General features: G+C 43.3%; 1 protein-coding gene across 1 annotated transcript in view; it reads right to left on the bottom strand.

Annotated features, from left to right (window-relative positions):
- Il1rap (interleukin 1 receptor accessory protein) overlaps positions 1 to 19,405 on the bottom strand; it is a 130,417-nt gene extending 111,012 nt beyond the window's left edge. The window contains exon 1 of the mRNA XM_010624107.2: positions 19,210 to 19,405. The gene's annotated coding sequence lies outside the window, so the exon portion shown is untranslated. The remainder of the gene's footprint in view (positions 1 to 19,209) is intronic.
- Between the last annotated feature and the right edge of the window lie 28 nt (positions 19,406 to 19,433).

The raw sequence follows: 19,433 nt of genomic DNA on the forward strand, positions 1-19,433 counted from the left end.
AACAGAAACAAAATTTCGCCAAATCCTTGTGTTTGCAAACCAGACTGTTTGCAAAGAGAAGCATTCATGAGCCGAGGTACCACTGTACGCCCATCACATTTAAGATGGGAAACCAAGCTACAACCATTCACAGTGAGCCAACGTCCTTGCTAGCGTGTTCTGACCACCAAACTCTCATTCCTTAAGTACTGGTCATAACTAAAATAACAACATAGACAAGGTACTTGAAGGGAAACTGCCTGAAGAGGGGGTAGATTTGAACTGAAGACTGGGTACTCTGACACAAGTTAATTAAAACAAGTGAATTGAAAGTTCTAAGCTTCCCAACGGCTATAATTCTTAACAAAATAAGCTCTAGAACATCCGAATAGATCTCAGAGGTCAGTAATGTTACTTGGGGCCCACATGGGAAATAGAGGCCTAGGAGAAGAGGTGACTTTCATGCAGTCAATAACTTGCTAGTGGAAATGTGAGATGATGTCTTTTGATTCCCATTTTAGGCTTTCTCTGATGAAGCCTGCTGCCTCCCAATCCTGAAAGACTACTAAAAAAAAATATAGCTGTCCCCTAAAAATAAAGCACCATTTATATCTAAGGAAAGAGTCATGCCTAAATAGGCAATGGTCTGTATCAAAAGAAGACAGCTACTTGGTTCCAGGAGTAATAAGCAAGCTGCTAAAGAAGCTGAAGTTGCTGTTCTCTTTTTGAGCAGACTGGCAAAGATTTATGATTTACGGTGTACATGGCCAAACTTCCTATAGGGATCAGATCACTAAGGAGACCTTGTAGCTATGAGTTTTTAACATCTTTATTTCCTGGGGACACTTGGGTTGACCTGATTGAAGATGCCTATGACTTTGTGAACCTTCCTTAAAAAGGCTAAAACTTTATAGTTTGAGATATCAAAACAATGTATCTGAGCACAGCACACTGAACTATGATATTTCATTTAAAAGAACATGAAATGTTCAGGGCTGAGTGAAGTCTTGGGCAAGTCCTGAGGGAAAGATCACCTTCCTTAACTGAAAAGCAATGTCCATTCCTAGTTGCAGCCCTGATCAATAGGAACTACAGCCGATCCTTCCCTGATTCTTTTTATTCCTTCAAATTCAAGCTGTTAATGAGTTGCTGACCACTTCTTGTCATTACAACATTTCTTCCTTCAAGAACCAATGCACTGTCTCTGATCGTGATGTTAAATCAAAGGACTGACATTTCTGAATGATGGAGCTTTGGGCTTGGTAATAAACTAAAGGGAAAAAAGAGAAGAAAATAGAAAAGAAAAGGAGGAGGAAGCTTTGCACCCCTGACATCCTGGCCTGGGAGTGGCTTGCCTTAGAAAAAGCAGGAAGAAAACTGCTCTCAAAGACTTTCTCATAAGCTGCCAACTGCCAAGAGAATATTCGTCAGGGGATGCCTGTCTGGTCTGGCTCAACCTTGTTTTGGGGTGTGTTAGCTATCACCCCTTCAAGAGGTTTGCCCGGGCCAAGACTGCATTCATTAGCATTTTTTCTTTCTTTTTAAATTCAGAGCTGGCAGCCATAGGGAGGTTTTTACACACGGATGTGCAACTCCCACGTGCTCTGGTCACAGACCGGCCTGGGCTGGTAGGAGGCTCCAACGACGGAACTGTGCCAGGCCCAGATACAAGTCATCCATTCTGACACGGAGTGCAGCCAAGCGGGAAGGAGCCACATCCTGCCTCATCCTAAGACCCCTTCTTAAATTGAGTAGTTGTTCCCAAGGGGGAAGCACAGGGGGGAGCGAGGAGGCGACATCACTAGTTGGTGTTAATTATAACAAGGGGAAACCTTCATTCCCCATATGAAGTTTCTAAGCGAATTCAAGACAGAATCGCAAGGCCGGAAAGATCTTTAAATGTCATTTTGATTCACACTCCCTTTTCCAATATTCAAATCTCCCTGTGACATCCTGGCCAAGTGGATGTCTGGGCCCTCTTTAAATCTCTCCAGTGATGGTGAAGTCATTACCAATCTAGTTCTCATATGGTCCTTACTGTAATAAATGTACAACTACGTTGTGCTGGACTCTTGACCCTCTGCAACTGTGACCCTCGGGTCCTGGTTCAAGTCTCAGGAGCCAGGCTGGGCAAGCAGACCTCTCTTCCACAAACACCTGTGGGCATTTTACATAGCAGCTCCAGTATTTGAAAAGAGAATTTCTGTAGCTCCATAGATCACACTTTCAAAAATGGGAAACTAGGACTTTTGCAAAGCACTTATTCTTCTGTCCCCCTCTTGAATGTGACAAAAACACAGCAAGGAAATGAAAATGCTACTAAAACAGGGACAATGGTCATCAACTGATCAGGGCATCCCTCACCGTGGTGTTTGAAACTAAATGGAAAAGGGAGCGATACAGGCAGTGGGGCTGGCTCGTCTAAGACGGGGTTTTGGCCAGCTGTCAGACAAACCAGGCCAGTAACAAACACCTGTTACAGGTGCTTGTCTCTATGTGAAACAATCTGGACAGGTGCCGCGATACAGTGTAAGCCTCAGAGTGCAGAAGGCAAGTTTGGGGCTTGACTGTTTAAAGTCACTTAGACGTGAGCTCAAATCTTCTCTATGAATGTGAACGTACTACCATGTCAAGTTTCAACTTCCTTAGTGAACAAGGTCACTAAAGCACCTCATGGAGTTAGGTAAGATCACACAAAAATAAGGTACCTTTCACATAGTAAGCACTCAAACATGTTACCTGTTGTCATTATTATTATTATTATTATTATTATTATTATTATTAATTACTACTTTATTTTTAGAACTCCAACATTTGATTATCCCAAATGTTTCTATATGTGGTACCAAATAGAATTAAGTGAAGCAGAAAAATCCATGGAGCTGGTAGGAAGCAAGGAAGCCAGTTGTCAAGTGTAGGAATTCAGGCCAGAGAAAACACGTTGCAGTAGAAAGTATCCTGTACTAGGACTTGGAAAGCAAATTGTAGCAAGGTTGGCTGATTCAACACAGTAGCTTCCTTCATCAGTGCCCTACTTGCAAAGCCAAGGATTCAGCCTTGTTGACCTTAGCAATCTAGCATTTCTTGAGGACCATTCTACATACTACTTAAAGGCATCTGGGAAAGCTTGATTTCTCCATGCCTCCTCCTCTTCCTTCATCTATGCCCATGACTGTACATCATTAGCTACAAGTCTTAGATTCTCCAGAGTGAGAATCAGGGTAGATACTTCAACTGTATATGCTACTGGTATAAAAGTAAGGGAAAGCTGCCTGGGTGCAATGAATGGAATTATAAGGCTTGTTAGCCACTGGCTGAAATCTCAAGCAACACAGCACTGCAAATGTGTGGTTTAAACAAGGCAAGATAAGTAAATGAGTCCACTGGTGTTTGACAAGCAGGAAGGAAGAAAATATGATTTTGAAATATTCAGGAGCATGTGCTAGGAGGTACTGAAAGGGGAGCCTTAAGGAATGACCTCATTCAAAGATGTATGAACCTTGCAGGGATGGAAGAGTATTTCGCTCAGGCATGTTTCTATAAAGGACCCTCTCCTTTTTGTCATGTTTGATGGAAGGCAGTAAAAGTACTGTGAGGTTGCGGGGAGGTGAAGAACCAAAACAGCTGGAACTATAGCACCCGGGTACTCGGAGCCCTCTGTCTGAGCAGAAAGAGATCTCGAACACGATGAAGTCTAAAATCCATAGGCCAATTTAAAACAGGGACACTGCACGATCAAAGATGCAGTACAAGACACGAGGCAGTGGGGCCCAGAGTGAGATGGAAGGAGGAGCGAATGGAAGGTGCCCCGTGCCTACACCACACCCCAGTGAGCTCTCCAGGATCATCAAGGTCCAAGTGGCCACTTGATGGTAACCTCAAGCTCAGCGCTTCAGTTTGTTCACTTACAATAACTCAGCACACACTGACTTTATAGAGCTCTTATCAAACCAAGAGACATAATGGACACGTTAACAGTCTGTACAGTGTCGGGCACTTGGTAAAACAGAGAAATTCTCTTATAACCACTGGCTGAAGCCAAATGCCTTAGTTTGCATGCATGTTCATTGTTATAGGACCTCTTCCCTCAAAATGATGTTGATGTGGTCGCATAAATCAATTTCCCTTAAGTCAATGTTCAGCTGCACATGCCTCCCTTATTCTTCACCTGTGAGAATCAGAATGATCAGAGAAGTTTAAAAAGCGTTCATCTAAACATGTAAGAGCACTGTAGGTGACAATGTTATCCATAGTTTAAAATTACCTTGGCATGGGCTTGAACCACCTCTTATGAAACCTGTGGATCACCACCCTAAGAAACGAAGAGAGCTCTAGGAAGGCGGAATTCCCTCCTGGATTATCATAATTCTCATTATTTACCCCATCTAGTCCTTCTCTAGGTCTTCACACCAAACACCAGTTCTATCTGAAACACAGATCTGATGATGTCCCTCCTTTCCTCAAGAAGGTTCAGGGTTTCTCCTTGCCTCAAACACAAATCACCCAACAGCATATTTAAGGTACTCAGCAATACGGCTCAGGCTCACTTATGGGGGGGGGGTCAGAGGAGGGTCTAGTAACTGAAACAAAATCAAATCGGGCTCTCCTCAAGGAAAGCATGCCCCCCCCTTTATCTGGTGTACGCTTGTGGTTTTAGATGGCATCAAAATTCCCTTCTCTGAAAGATTCCATCAGGGCTGGCCATAGGGTATATTCGTTCAGAGAGCCCATCAAGTTCCCTAGGGGTGACTGCAGCTAATGTGTACTGTTGCCGCCTTCTAGTTTCCTCCCATGTGGAGGCAGCATCCACATCCACTGTTCCTTCAAGGGTCTAGTATGAAACAAAATCAAATCGGGCTCTCCTCAAGGAAAGCATGCCCCCCCCTTTATCTGGTGTACGCTTGTGGTTTTAGATGGCATCAAAATTCCCTTCTCTGAAAGATTCCATCAGGGCTGGCCATAGGGTATATTCGTTCAGAGAGCCCATCAAGTTCCCTAGGGGTGACTGCAGCTAATGTGTACTGTTGCCGCCTTCTAGTTTCCTCCCATGTGGAGGCAGCATCCACATCCACTGTTCCTTCAACCCTTAACAGATCTGTCCTTCAACTTCTCCATGTCTGAGGTCAGGCAAGTGTGCTATTCTGTGGCCAAGAGCACCAGCTCTTCCTGGAAGCTCTTCGGGTTAAACACAGTGAGACGGTAGTGGGTCTCAAGCTGTCCTCACAGTTGTCTGATCTCTTCCACTTCTCGTCCTGCATGCCTGCCACAGGCAGAGGCTATGGCCTTCCACAGACTGCTTCGCTAAATCTTTCTCAGGGGCCCTGGTTAGTGACATTTCTCTGATCTTTCAACTGTCCCCTTCTGGGACTTTAATTACCCTCTCTTTCCTATAATTGTAGCTTTCTCTGAGAAATCTCAAACTCCACATCATTCACATCACTCATCCACACCTTTTCTGCTTCCTCTGGCAAGAGCAAATGCACACACCACACCTCCTCATCAATTTCTCCATGTCTAAATCCTATCCTATCCACCACCCCTTCGAGACTCACCTCAACAATAACTCTCATAATCTCTTTCCTGAGCTACTCAGTTGTCACTTTTTCTGAAACACCGAAATATTTTATTACATATCAATTTAAAATTACATTCTGTATTTTATATTATTTCAAATGCTAAATAAGACATATCACAAACTCCTATCTTACCTTTTATAGCAATCTATAAATTCTTATCCTCAGAAACTGTGAAATCTCTTCATTCACCCCTGTCTTGCCTACATTAAGTTCTCAGAAAATACTACTGTCTAAAATAGTAAATGAATTATTATCCCTGTGACCATTCCCCTTTTACTAACACGGGTAACAAAACCAGTGCTACGATAAGGAATACCCTCACGTGTAAGAGCTTTTTTATATCACATTTTTACATCTCCTCCACTCAGAGAACAATCTCTCAAGTCTCCTTTCAGTATTGTTTTTCTCATCATGCACTTGGTCTGAACAAATCTGTTGTCAATTGCCTGGATTTCTAGTCTATTGGGGAACGGGAAGAAACCTACTAGAGAAAGATGAGCTAAGAGCAAGAGGCAGCAGAAAATAAGAGAAAGAAAAGAAAATTTATGAAAATTGGATTACATAAATTTAAAAGTATACCAGTCTGAAGCCATATATGATAAGGGTAAATGATCTCACCTCAATAAATTTTAAAGGAATCACCCTCCAATATACTGTCCTGAGTAATCAAGATTAAGTAACACCACCCATTTTAGAATAATCTATTCCTGAAATAGGTTTTAAAGCCAAAATTTAAAAAGAAAGTTGCATACTGAAATATCACCATTTTAAATTACCCCATAACGACATCCATTATCAGAGAAAAAAATGGGATGCTTATTTTCTCATACACGGATTTGAAACTATGCATGAATGCTATCTTAGTTGCTTTCCCATCACTGGACACAATACCCGGCACTCAAATCTTAAAAGAGGAGAAGTTTATTTAGGCTTGTGGCTATCAGAGGATTCAATCTATAGTCAGCTGGAGGCAAGGCAGGGAAGGAATGGTAGTAAGGTCTGACAGAGGAGAGCTGCACAGATGATGGCAGCCAGAAAAGAGAAAGACAAATGGAGAAAATGGGGATGGAGATATATATATATATATATATATATATATATATATATATTTTCCAGGTCACTCTCCAAGTGAACCATCTCTTCCAACCACACCTGATCTCCTAGCAGCTCATTTAGCTCTGAATTCTTCAGTGGATTAATCCACTGAAGTATATAATGCCCCGAGAATAACAGTCACCTTCGAAAACCCAAGTCTCTGAAGGAGGCTTTTGGGAGTCATTCCAATCTAAACCATAACATTTCATTCCTGGCTCCTGAAAGACTCGTGTCCAACTCATTACGCAAAATACACCCCAAAGAGCTGCCGAAAAGTCCAAGTACAAAGTCTCCTATGAGACTCAAGGCAAACTCTTAGCTGTAAACCCCATAAAAATAAAAAAGAAAGTTAAATACTACTGACATATAGTGGCACAGAGTAAACATTCCCATTCCAAATGGGAGCAATGGAATAGAAATAAATCAGACCAAAACATGTCAGCAAGGCAAATATTAAATTTTTCAGCTCTGTGTCCAATATCTGGGGCAAGCTGAGGTAAGGTGTGAGCTCCAAATTGTCTGAGTGGTTCTATCCCCCCATCATTGCCTGTTATAGTCCTCGTGGCCTCTCTGTTAGGCCAGCACAGCTCACTACCTACAATTTTCCTCATGCTTAACATCTCCAAATCCCTGGAGTCTCCACTGCACTTTTCACTTCATTCTCACAACTTCTTGCATTGCCCTCTCAGGGATACACTGCCTGGCCTCCCATACCTTCTTCTAGAATCTGAGTGGAAGCCTTCCTGACCTCACAACCCTTGCATTCTGCAGCCTGTAAAACCAGCTCCTCTTGAATGACACCAGTGTCTGCTGCCAGCTTGAGTAATAGTCAGGTCCCCTTGAATCATAGCTGCAAAGGCTTCTGAGTTCCTGGTTATTAATTGCAAAATGGACCACTGTAAACCAAATCCCAGGAAACCAATTCCTTAGGCTGCCCTTATCAAGCAGCATGCCTTAGGTATCTCTTCTCAAAGCAAAGTCTTCCATCTTCACCTTTTTACACCTTTGAGCCAGTGAAGGGTGGGATCTTGATGATTTCTGTGATGCCTTCAAACCTTTACTACTGTCTTCATCCAAAATGCTTGGCTTCTTTTTAATGTTAATTTTTTCAGTAACTCTATTCTCCTTTGTCCCAACTTTGTAGGCACTTGCTTTCTGGTGAAATTCAAAATTGTCTCAAATCATTCAGCTCTGCCTTATGCTCTTTAATCTCAACTTGGAACTGGCTGAAAGCCTCCAGCAGTACCCACACCACAGCTTGAAGATCAGGCTGATTTGACATTTCCTCCACCAGATTAGTCACTCCACCATCCTAATCTCAGTCTCTTACGAGGTCTCAGTACACAGGCAAAACACGGAAAAAACTTCTGCCACATCTTCACACACGTGATCTCTAGCCCAACTTTCAAAGGATGTGGAGGGCATTCTGACCTAAACCATAACTTCAACTATGAATCAGGCACCATTCTCATGTGTACGCACAGGCATGCTCAGACTTTTCCTCAAAGGAAATCATCAAACTTTGTCAGGTCATTAAAACATTTTAGCTTTTCTTGGAGATGAATGGGAATGAAAGTTACTCCTCCTAATCATTCCATAACAACTACAACCACTACCATCATCACCACTACAACAACAAAAGCAACAACAAAACTCACTATAAATGCCACAGTTTGAATGTGTCCCCCCAAATTCACATAAAGTTGGAAATTTAATCCCCAATCCAACACAAGTGAGAAGTGGGCCATATAAAAAGTGATTAAGTCAGGAGGGATTTATCTTCATGATGGATGGATTAATGCTATCATGCTGGGAATGGAGGAGTTATCAAGGGAGGGAGTGGGTTCTAATGGAAAGATGAATCCAGTTCCCCTTTCTCCTGTCTTCCTATCTACTCCCTTTCAGCCAGATGATGCAATGAGATGGCCTTGCCAGAGGTAGGTCATTCAATCTTGGACTTTTCAGCCCTCCATAACTGTAAGAAATACATCTCTGCTCTCCCTCAATTACCCCATCTGATGTATTCTGTTAAAACGGCACAAAACGAACTGAGACAGTAAATCAGCACCATATTGCTTTCTCACAAAGAAGCAAATAAATGCAACCAACAAAATCAGACTAAACTCGTTGTCGTCAGCTACTATAGCAAAATAAGCTGTCAAGCGGAATGAAGTTGCTTTTCCTTCACCATACAACATTTGTCTCTTTTCTGTGCCAAACATCTACCTGCAGGGAAGTCCCTGGAGAATCCAAAGGTGCTGCAATCCTACACATTTTGTGTTTGAAGAAAAATACAGCTAAAAAATAAGAACTATTTGTTGCCCTCATCACAGTCCCCCATACACGTCTGGAGACAACTCTGGCACTTTTTATTTTTAATTTTTTAATAATAAATTATATTTATAAGTAAAATTTAAAATGCTAGTAAGACTGCAAAAATGACTGAATGAAATAATGAAAATGAAGCATTCAGTACAGCCTCTGGCCCACAAGAATCCCTGGATTAATACTAGGCCCTCAAGTTTCAGCAAGCTCTGTGATTAGCCTCGGCTAAGTGTTGTCTGGGGCAAAATGTTGGTGACAGGCTGTTTTTAATCTGTCACCCAGGATGCCTGGGTACCATCACAGGGATACAAGTCTGCAAGGCAGACTCGATGTGGGGAAAAGGCTGGGCAAGGCCGAAAGGGCTGCCTGCAGGTATGGCAGACGTTTGGAAGGGAGACACAGGGTGGTCACACAGGACTCACTACCCACGCAGTTCCACAGAACTTGCTGTTCTTCCTACAAGAGGGTCTTTGAGAATCCGCAGTGCATGCCTTCTTGTAGGCAAAGTGCCAGAATCAGCCCTGCAGCAAAATTAACAGCACTGATTATGACTGGATCTTTGGCTTTGATTTTTTTAAAGAGGAGTTAATAAAACAACCACAACTGAAAAAGTGCCTGTATATGTAAGTATAACCATGTTTGGGAAGGTTATTTTAGTTAAAAAAAAAAATAATAGAAACAGCTCAAATGGACTGAGCACTAATTACGTTCCCGGCACTATGCTGAGTACTTTATTTGCATATTTTATTTAATTCTCACAAGAGCCCCATCACTGTGCCAAGAACACAGATGAGAAAACAGGATTAGGGATGTGAAGTAATTTTACCATATCTCAGAGGCTGTGAGTAGCAATTCCCTGCCCTGACTGTTGTCACAATCTAAAACTCAAGATCTTAAAAACCAAACGCTACCGAAATGACCTAGCCTGGAATACCAGGCCACATAGTCATTCATTCGTAGGGCCGGAGATTTAGCTCAGTGGTTCCGCAGACTGTCTCACCAAGTGCAAGGTCCTGAGTTTGATCCCAGATTCCAAAAGAGAAAAAAAAAAATTTATTAAACATACCTGTTTAACTACTGCCTCATACAAAACGACATGAAGTAAGTAGGACAAGTACACAGGAACATGAATAAATGTGCTCTTCTACTAACAATCAAATAATCGAAGTGCATGATGCTATAATGGTTAATTTTACTCAAGCTGAAATATTCTCTAGCACTGACTAACTCTGGGCCTTTAGACTTCATTTTCCTCTTCAGTGAAAAACCAGTTAGAACTGTATTTGTCTCACAGGGTTATTCTGAGACTTCAAAGCTAATATTTATAAAGCATTTGAAACAGTGTCTGTCATGTACTGTCAAACTATTTCCCACTCATATTATTACTCATTGTGAGACTAGATGTAAATGGGCCAATAAAGACTTCGCGAAGGACACAGCCTGAACGCTTCTTCTTGAAGAGTTAGGTATCCTTTAAGTGTGTAGCACCAGAAAGAAGCAATTGATTTTATATAGAATTAAATCCGTTCCCTCTCCAGTAGAGCAGATTTCAGAAACAAGTAGCTGAAGTTTTATAAGGAAATAACTGTAGATACAATGTTTTGGGAGACTGATTACATAAAACACCTACATAAGAACTGTAAAATTTCCAGCTGAATTGAATTGAGCAACAGAGCATACATTTGCTTCCATTACTCACTCAATGCATTTGGAAATAAGAGTAGTATCATTTAAGAACAGCCAAAGGAATCTGGTTTGCCTATTTTATCTACTTCTTTTTTTCTTTTTCTTGGAGACATTCTAATGGGAACAAGAGGTTATGAATGACACATCAATGAAATGAAACTGTCCTTTTCCTCTGTTCACAGCAGCTTATAGGAGATCAGCGCTGACCATCTCTGCATCTTTGGAAAAACTTCTTGCATTTTCCTTCAGCATCCTGCTGCACGGCACATCAAAACTACACTCCTGACCTGACTCCGAGGTGCAGGACTTTATATTGTCCTCTCCCCGTTTCCCAAGCTCAGCTGCACCTCAGGCCTAGCCTGGCTTCTCTGCAAATTCTTTTGTATGTTTAAGTGTCACCTTCCCAAAGATGGCGACCGCAGACTATGCTACAATGGTCCTTGTCCACATCCCTCCAATGTTATGACTGGGTTTTTGTTTTTGGAAACAAAGTTGCACTATGTAGGTCAGGCTGGTCTTGAACTGAATAGGTAGCCCAGGATGGCCTGGAGCTCATGGTGATCCTCTTGCCTCAGCTTCCCAAGTGCTGGGATGACAAGCATGTGCCACTACACACGGCATTGCCATTTTAATGTCAGTCCCTCCTTTCTTAATCCTGAAACACTTGCTTTTCTTTTTAATCTCTCTCTATTTCCCTCGGTTTCTCTCTCTCTCTCTCTCTCTCTCTCTCTCTCATTCCATCTTCTCCCTCCCTGCCTAATACCCTATCTGTTAACTAAAACATACAAACAATGAGGAAGAACTTCAACACCTCTACTTCCTCAGGCAATCTTGGACATCTCCAAAACAGATATTTATGTTTAGACAGACATTTATATTTAGACACAAATGTACACATTTGTGTACATATGTACCGTACCTATGCATAATCATTTCAACATTCTAAACATATAAATATCCAACATTCCATATACATGCACACACACACTTATAGTTGGACTTGTGTATGTGTGTATACATGTAGAGGCATCAAATTTTATTTCAATATTGTAAATATATAATTATTATATTATATTATAATTATTTTCTTACCTAGTTCCATATACTTTTAAACAATACTACTATTTATCCACCTATTTAATCATCATTGACTCATGACGGGATGTCTGTCAATTGTCAGGTACTTTTCTGGGCACCTTGGACTCAATAGTAAATAAAACAAATGTTCCTGACCTTGTGGATTTTATATTCTAGTGAGGGCAAAATAAAAAATAAACCACAGACTAAGAAAAAAGATTTAAATAATATGTGAAAGTTTATCTCTTTTATTTCTATCTATTTATCAGGAAATATACAGCCAAGGTTATTACTGTTTTCCAAGTAAGGAAACTTAGGCCTGGACAGGCTCGTCAAGCCACGTCCTTGGGTTCAAACCCAATCCCCAAGCCAAACCAGGCAGCTTTTGACTTCTCTGCACAGTCAACCCCACTCCCCACTGGTGTCACTTTGTTAACTGAAAAACTGAAGTCAAGTCGTCCAGAAAAGTGCTACTTAGTGTGTACCACCACTCGCAGGTCTAGCATTTTATAAAGTGAAAGAAGTCCTTTTTTCCACACACTGTTTTTTTGTTGTTGTTGTTCTGTTTTGTTTTAGATTTGTAGAAGATTATGGTGATTAATGTTAATACAGAGCTTGCTTTATACGTAAGAAAAAAAAAAAGCTTGCCCTCCCATTTCTCAAACAGTAATATAAGTATGCGAGCCCACTTGTTTTCTGATCCCCAAATCTGGATTCTGGGTGCTGGGGGTGGGGGTGGCGGTTTGCAGGTCAGAGGAGCAGGACGGGGTCCAGTCCTATCTAAGGACTTAAAGTTATCGCTCTGGTTCTGACTCTGTGATTCTCACTGAGGCAGGGAGTGTACCAGGTGCCTGGGGCCTGCCGTGCTCCCCATGCTGAGGCCCAGGGAGGCCCAGGAGGAGCGGGGAAGTCGTGCTTTTGCATGGAGGCTCCTGAGACATCATCCGCGTTCACAAATTCATCACAGGCATCCTGCCTGCCCTTGGACTCACCTCAGAGGCGAAAATGCGGAAGCTTAGGGGAAAAAAGGCAAATAACCAGTTGCGGGGCTAGCAGACTGCACGGCTGAGGGAGAAAAACATTGTTGACTCGGGGAGTCCTGGACTTAGAAAACCGGGGTCCGAGTTTCAGTTCCACCACTTCCTGCATACACGGCCTGTGTGCGTGTTTAGTGTCTTTGAAACTCGGAATAAAAATTGTTGGCAGCACCATTCCCTCGGGTTTATCATAAAACGAAGCAATGTTTCCGACTGTGAAGGTGTTATATAACAACAAGCATCTGAAAATGTCTGAAGGCTTCACATCTATCTAAATAAAAAATTATTATTTGAATCTAAGCCCTTTATTTTCTAATCCACATGGATATCACATCGTTGCTGTTCACCATAGGAAAGGTCAAAATCCCCACAGAGGAGACTCCTAACAAATCACACAGCACGTGACTAACACCTAGCAAAAGCCTGATGAAATGGGTTTATTATCCCCATTTTACAGATGATGAAAGTCGAAACACGGCAGAGATGGACTATCTAACTGTCCACAGTCAAGTCCAGGGAAGGCAGTCTGATGTCAAAGCCAGGTGTACCACACAGCCACAGTAAGAAGTCACTACAACTTTCAAACACAACTGGCTTAAAGAGCCACACCATTCTCGAAAGACAGATTTTCAGGTGTCAGAATGTAGAAAATGACTGATTCTCTTTACTGCTGCATTTAGAACTGACTGGGAGAGAAGCAGTCACTGCAAACGAGGGTTCGTGTGCCAGGCAGAGAGAAACCACAGTCATCTGCTGGACATAAACTAGAAATAAAAGGTTACCTGTCCGTATGTTCAACTGATGCCAATTATATCAAAGTACAAGTGGACTACAGGGAATTCTTCAGCACTTTCAGAAATTTTGCCAGCATAGCACACCGAAGCTGCCCACTTCCATGGAAAGTGGCAGCTTCCTACTTCCACGGAAACTTTCCATTTTCAGGTCATTTACTGATGACACTTGACACTGGCCTTGCTGTCCATATACACAAGCATGGATTTCAGGGTGGTTTTGCACTGTGTTTGCAGCAAAAATGCCCTTTATTATTCTAACCGAAATGTGTTTTGCCACCATTGAGCCAAAGGGGTCCAGTCTTCCTAGGGTCTGTGAATCCTTATCAGTTGTTTTATTTTTGTAACCACAAGATCAGAGGAAATTAAAATTATCCTCTTTGTCTACAGAGACCACCTTCAAGATAATTAGTGCTATGATAAAGTAAGAGAAAAATCACAAAGCTAATCCTAGGCCTGTCTGACCTAGTATGAATCCATCTTCTAGTCAATTCTGTCCTTTGTATATACAAGGCATTGGGATAGGCAAGGGGCAAGACAACCCTTACTCTCACACTTGGGTGCTAATCGGGGACATGAACAAAGGCACAGGAAAAATAAAAAGTGTCAAACGGAGATAGAAGACGTTATAAACATTCCAGGAAATTCCATGAGCTGGGAAGAATCAAGAAGGGATATGAGCTTCATGTCTGGAAGGTAAGAGGAAAAAAGAAAGGAATCAGGTTAGGTGGCACAGGCTAAGGGTACAGAAGGGTATTATGGGTTTAGTTACACGGGTCCTCAAAGTCTGTGGTCCGGTACTCAATAAACACAATATACTGAAACAATGTAGAACAAAAAGCTTTGAATCACGCCCACACTTTACTAATTGGGTAACTTTGGGAGAGTCTGTAAGCTTTCTGCACCTCAGTTCTTTCATCTGGAAAAGGCAGACAATAATATATATGAGAGTTATTTTTGTGCTTAAATGAAATGACAAGTGCACATGCACCAGTGAATGCTGATTTCTCTTGTCCTTCTGTTTGGCTGGGGAATCCATCTCCTGGGCACAAAACAGCAAGGGTATTTTCTTTCTAGCCCCCTTTACCTATTTTAGCCTTGACTTTTGCAAAGCACTATGATTGCAGAATTTCAGAGCTGAAAGGCACCCTAAAGAAAAATACACAATGCATTGTAGCAGAAGAAACTCAAGCAATCAGCTAGTTCATGTCTCCCACAGTTTAGACCCAAGACAGAAAACACAGACACAGGCAAAGTTAAACCGAGAGTCGAAGGGCAGGATGTGGATGAGATAAACCAGAAGTCTCCACGTCCTCAGGTCTACTCCGGAGGCAGGGCAATTTATGTTCCTTCCTAGCTCTCAAATGAAATGCAAAGATGACTCTCAGCATCATCTCTTGATTTGTGCTGCGTGACATGGATCGTACTACCTAACGTTTATGAGCCTCGGTTTCCTTCACAAGTGAGCTTACTGCAAGAATTCAATGAGATGATGTCTGTAAAACACTCAGCACAAACAACAACGGAATTCAATAGGTACTTGTTAAATGCTGATGATCATAATTTAGCAGACTAGTAAACTGAAGGAATTGCTGATAGGAGAATCAATGATCAGTACAGCCTCCCAAGAATAATCAATGATTATTACAGCCTCCCAAGAATGGGTCTCAAGTAGACATCAGTGTCCCTACGTCCCATATGTGGAGCCCTCCTGAAGCACTTGCCCCAGGTACCTGCCACACTCTGGGACTCACACAGTTGCAGCTGACACAGAGTCAAAATAAAGCCAGTCTAGCTGGAGGTCTCCTAACCATTCTATCAGCATATACCATGCACTCTGTTTTTTGAACATGAGCACACAAAATGCTAACCTGAATTTATCCCCCAGAATCTCAAGAGACCAAATGTTCTGTGACCTCCTTGTTCTTTGGTGATACTTTTCCCCCACAGAACAATTTCCAAAATGGGTAAAGAGCACGGTAGGTGGCTCCCTAATGTTTCACAGGCAAAGCAACAGTGACTCACCAGATCCTACATCTGTGTCACCACCAAAAGCCTGATGAAGTTGAGCAACAAACAAAACTGTGTGTACACTGTAGATAACCTTTTTTTCTTCCTGCTGCCTCTTCTTCTAATTTTCTCCAGCCACATTCTGCTTTCATAATTATGCCTGGTAAAATGATGCAACCTGCCTACCTCTTAGCAAAAGCAAACATATGTTTCCAAATGTCAAACGTGAGGAGCAAAACACTTCTCCCAGAACTGTACTTGCCAGGCTGTCTCCTTGCACAAAGAGAAACCTGGTGGCCTGGGAAAAGTCACCATGGATAAATGGCCCACTGTCTGCGCCAGCAGCACATCTGTTCAGCTACATGCATAAGCTTACAACCATCACTTTCCACAATCTAGGACTGAATCTCCAGACCAGAGATTAGCTTCAACAGCGAGTAGTGATTTTTCTTTTCCAATGTTGCTTTTGCACGCTCTTGTGCAAAAGGGTGAGTGCTCCACCCTTTATTCTTGAGAGTTGGTGAAGATGTTGAATAATGCTATGGCTACTATTGATTTTGGGTGGGTTTTTTTATTTTGCTTTTTGTTGTTTTTTGTGGGGGAGTACCGGGGATCGAACTCAGGCCCTTGCACTTGCGAGGCAGGCAGCAGAACCACTGAGCCAAATCCCCAGCCCTACTCGTGATCTTTGTTTCTCACTCTTCCTGTCAGTCTTCCAACTTTTACTGATGGCAGAAGGAAGAAACCATTCAGAATAAGAGGAAAGGCCTGACAAAACGCTGAGCTTCATGTCTTCGCACTACCCTTCCTCCCTAGGAAATGAACACGTATTCCATCACACACGTGAGAATAAAAAGGGTGCCTTCGAAATGATTACTTTAAAATCTCCTGAGAATTGGTTCCACTACTGCCTGCAGAGCCGAGCCGAGGAACTGTTCTCTTATCAAGGAAATACCCACTTTCTTCCAAAAAACGATATCCTGAAATCACTCATCAGATAAGATCAACCTGACAACAGAAGTACAGGGCTCCATATCTTGCTGAAGAGGTGCACAGAGAGTGAGGCAGGGAAAAATCCCAGCACTAGAAGTCAGAAAATGTGAACCAGATTCCTAGAGCTGAAAGTTACAAACCATGAGACCCTTGGCCCTCTCCCATTTCTGAGTCTTATTCTAGTGTGTTTCTTTCTTCTTTTAATCGATTGAGACCAGCTAAGAAAAGCTATCATTTAATGAGCACCTACATGAGCTAGAGACTACATGAGCTAGAGACTATTTTCATGACTTTAATCATAACACAAATTCTTAGAGTAAGTACATATGTTTCTTCCATTTGAGAAATGAACAAAATAGAAGCTCGAGATAATGAAATGAACTGCTTAGTATCAACCAGCTATTTAGGTTACTGGAGCTGGAATCTGAAATCAGTAGGTTTCATCACAAAACATGGGCTCCTTTCACTATCAATATGCCTGCGGTGTCCTTCTCCCAGGCTACGGGAAGTAGAAAGGAGGATAATGTATGTGAAATGTACCTTATAGATATGTGGATTGAGCAACAAGAAATAATATGTATAAGGAGGAAGAACCTACAAGAATTTGCTTTCAGTCTCCCTTCCACTGCTTATTCTGACCTTATTCCGAACATTTGCCTTTTCCCCACGAGTCCTCGGTCCCTCAAGCACACTTTCAGATGTATCCCAGCCAGCTCATCACAGTGCACGCACACGGAACCAGCTGTGGAAGCGAGTGATCCCGTCTCTGCGTAAGTCTGGTGTGGGAGGAGCCCAGTGGGCGCCCTGGACTCTCCCCTTCCCTCAGACTGTATGGCACTCCCTCTCATCAACACTGCTCTGGAGGGAGCGCTGCGGGAGATGCAGGAGGCAGCCTACTAGAAAGGCTAAGCACTCAATTCAGAGAGCCCGCGAGCTAACAGCGAATAACTATGAATTACAATAAAATGAACATGAGCAGGGCAGGGATACATGAAGGGAGGTATTTAATTCTAAAACACCAATAATACAGAAAGACATGTGTGTGAGTGTGCGCGTGTGTGCACGTGCATGCGTGATTAAATAAAGCACGTTGGAGTCCAGAAGGGACTGAATTCAGCAGCATCCCTGCATAATCCCAGAGAAACACACTCCAGTTTTGTTGCTGTTTTCTGATACCAGCTGATAGAGGCTTGCTTGCCTGCAATGAGCAGGGCTGTGAGGGTCATCAGTCTACAACCTAGCTGCAACTTCCAACTTCCTCTTATCTTTTTTATTCCTCATCAAACTCAAGACATCTCTCTGTCCATAAGGAACGCCTAAGATCAGGGCAGTTCATAAGCCTGAGGCTTGACCTAAAAGCCGGGAGGAAATTCTCGTCACTAAAAAGCATCAGTTTGATATTCCAGAGGAAGGATCTATTATCCAAGTCCACATGGGGACAACAGTCAGGGAAAAACACCAAAAAAGAAAAAATTAATATAAAAAAACTGTTCCAACTCCAAAGAAGAAAATACCATCACCTTTCCAGATATAAAACAAGGTCCCTCATAGGCAATAAAACTACCTTTCTCAAACTCGGTGTCTCCAGGATCAAGATCGCTGTCCAACAACATTCACAATGGTGTCGTCTGTTTTGAACTGACCAGGTGCCAGGCCAGGCTCTCACTCCACAGAACGTGCAATCTGCATTTCCCCATTTCATTCTCAGGACTCTCAAGATCCACTGAGACCCTGAGAATCTCCATTTTGCGAATGGGGGGAAAGTATTTTAAAGGTGCGCTGACTACCCCAGTCTCGCATAACTAACACACAGAGGAGATGTAAACCAGGTGAGCCCTCCCTTTCCAGCTGGTACTGAACCCGCGGATCTGCACGGCTGGGCCTCAAGCGCTCCCCATGACGCCCAGGTTCACAATTTCGCAACCAAAGACTGGCTCTTAGAGGAGACAACCTAAGTTTGCGTGCATGTTTTTATTTTTACCCTTAACTCAGCTTCCTTGCTTCCTGCCACTACTTAAAGGGGACAGGGAGATCGAGGGAGTTCCTGGGAGTCAGCTCTTCCTGCACAGGGTCGTCTAGTGTCCCACAGGGCCAACAGCTCAGCTCCTTTTCGGGTTGAGAGACCAGAGGAGGTCACCAGCGCCTGGTTCCTCACCTCTTCCCCAACTGGGCCAAGAGCCTGTTGCACACCCCTGGTAGGAGCATCTTTCGGAAAAAGCAGGTCAGGAAAAGCGGGAGAGAGGCTGCTGGCAGCTGCACCCGCGCTGTCACAGCTGGGCCTCCGAGCGAGGTGGCACCAGTGCGCCGGCCAAGGCTCACCGACTCCTACCCAGGGCTCCTAGAGCGCTCCCGGGAAGCCGTGGCCGAGGGAGACCCGAGCAGATCGCTCCAAGACTGAGGAAGGCAGGCAACGCGCAGCCGTCCCACCACTGAGTTATTCAATCCCCAGATCAGAAACAGAATCCGGTTCCCGGGTTCGAATCCCGGCCACCGCTCTACTAGACTGAGCTATCCTGGCCGCTTGCGTCTCAGTTTTCCCTTCTGTAAAACAGGAGGATGGAAGAGAATACCTCGGAGACTCCATAGAGCCCGAGTTTCTGCGGCTGGGTGACTCGAGCCCTGGCCGCAGCGCGAACTCACCTTTCCGGGGAACCCGAGCCAGCGCAACCAGAAGGCGGGACGGGCGGAGGGTCTCCCCGAGCTGCTCCTCTCCGTGCCCTTAGCCGAAGCGCGCCCCAAGGACCCGGATCCAGGCTGTCTCGCCCTCCGAGCCTCTTACTTTCCGCCGCACTTTCTTTTTCCCCCTTCGGGGCTCCTCCCCCGGCGCCGCGCGATTGGCCGCGATCTGGCGGAGCAGACTCCAC

This window comes from Fukomys damarensis, unplaced genomic scaffold, assembly GCF_012274545.1.
Source record: "Fukomys damarensis isolate Sample0158 unplaced genomic scaffold, DMR_v1.0_HiC HiC_scaffold_12, whole genome shotgun sequence".
Classification (NCBI taxonomy): Eukaryota; Metazoa; Chordata; class Mammalia; order Rodentia; family Bathyergidae; genus Fukomys; species Fukomys damarensis.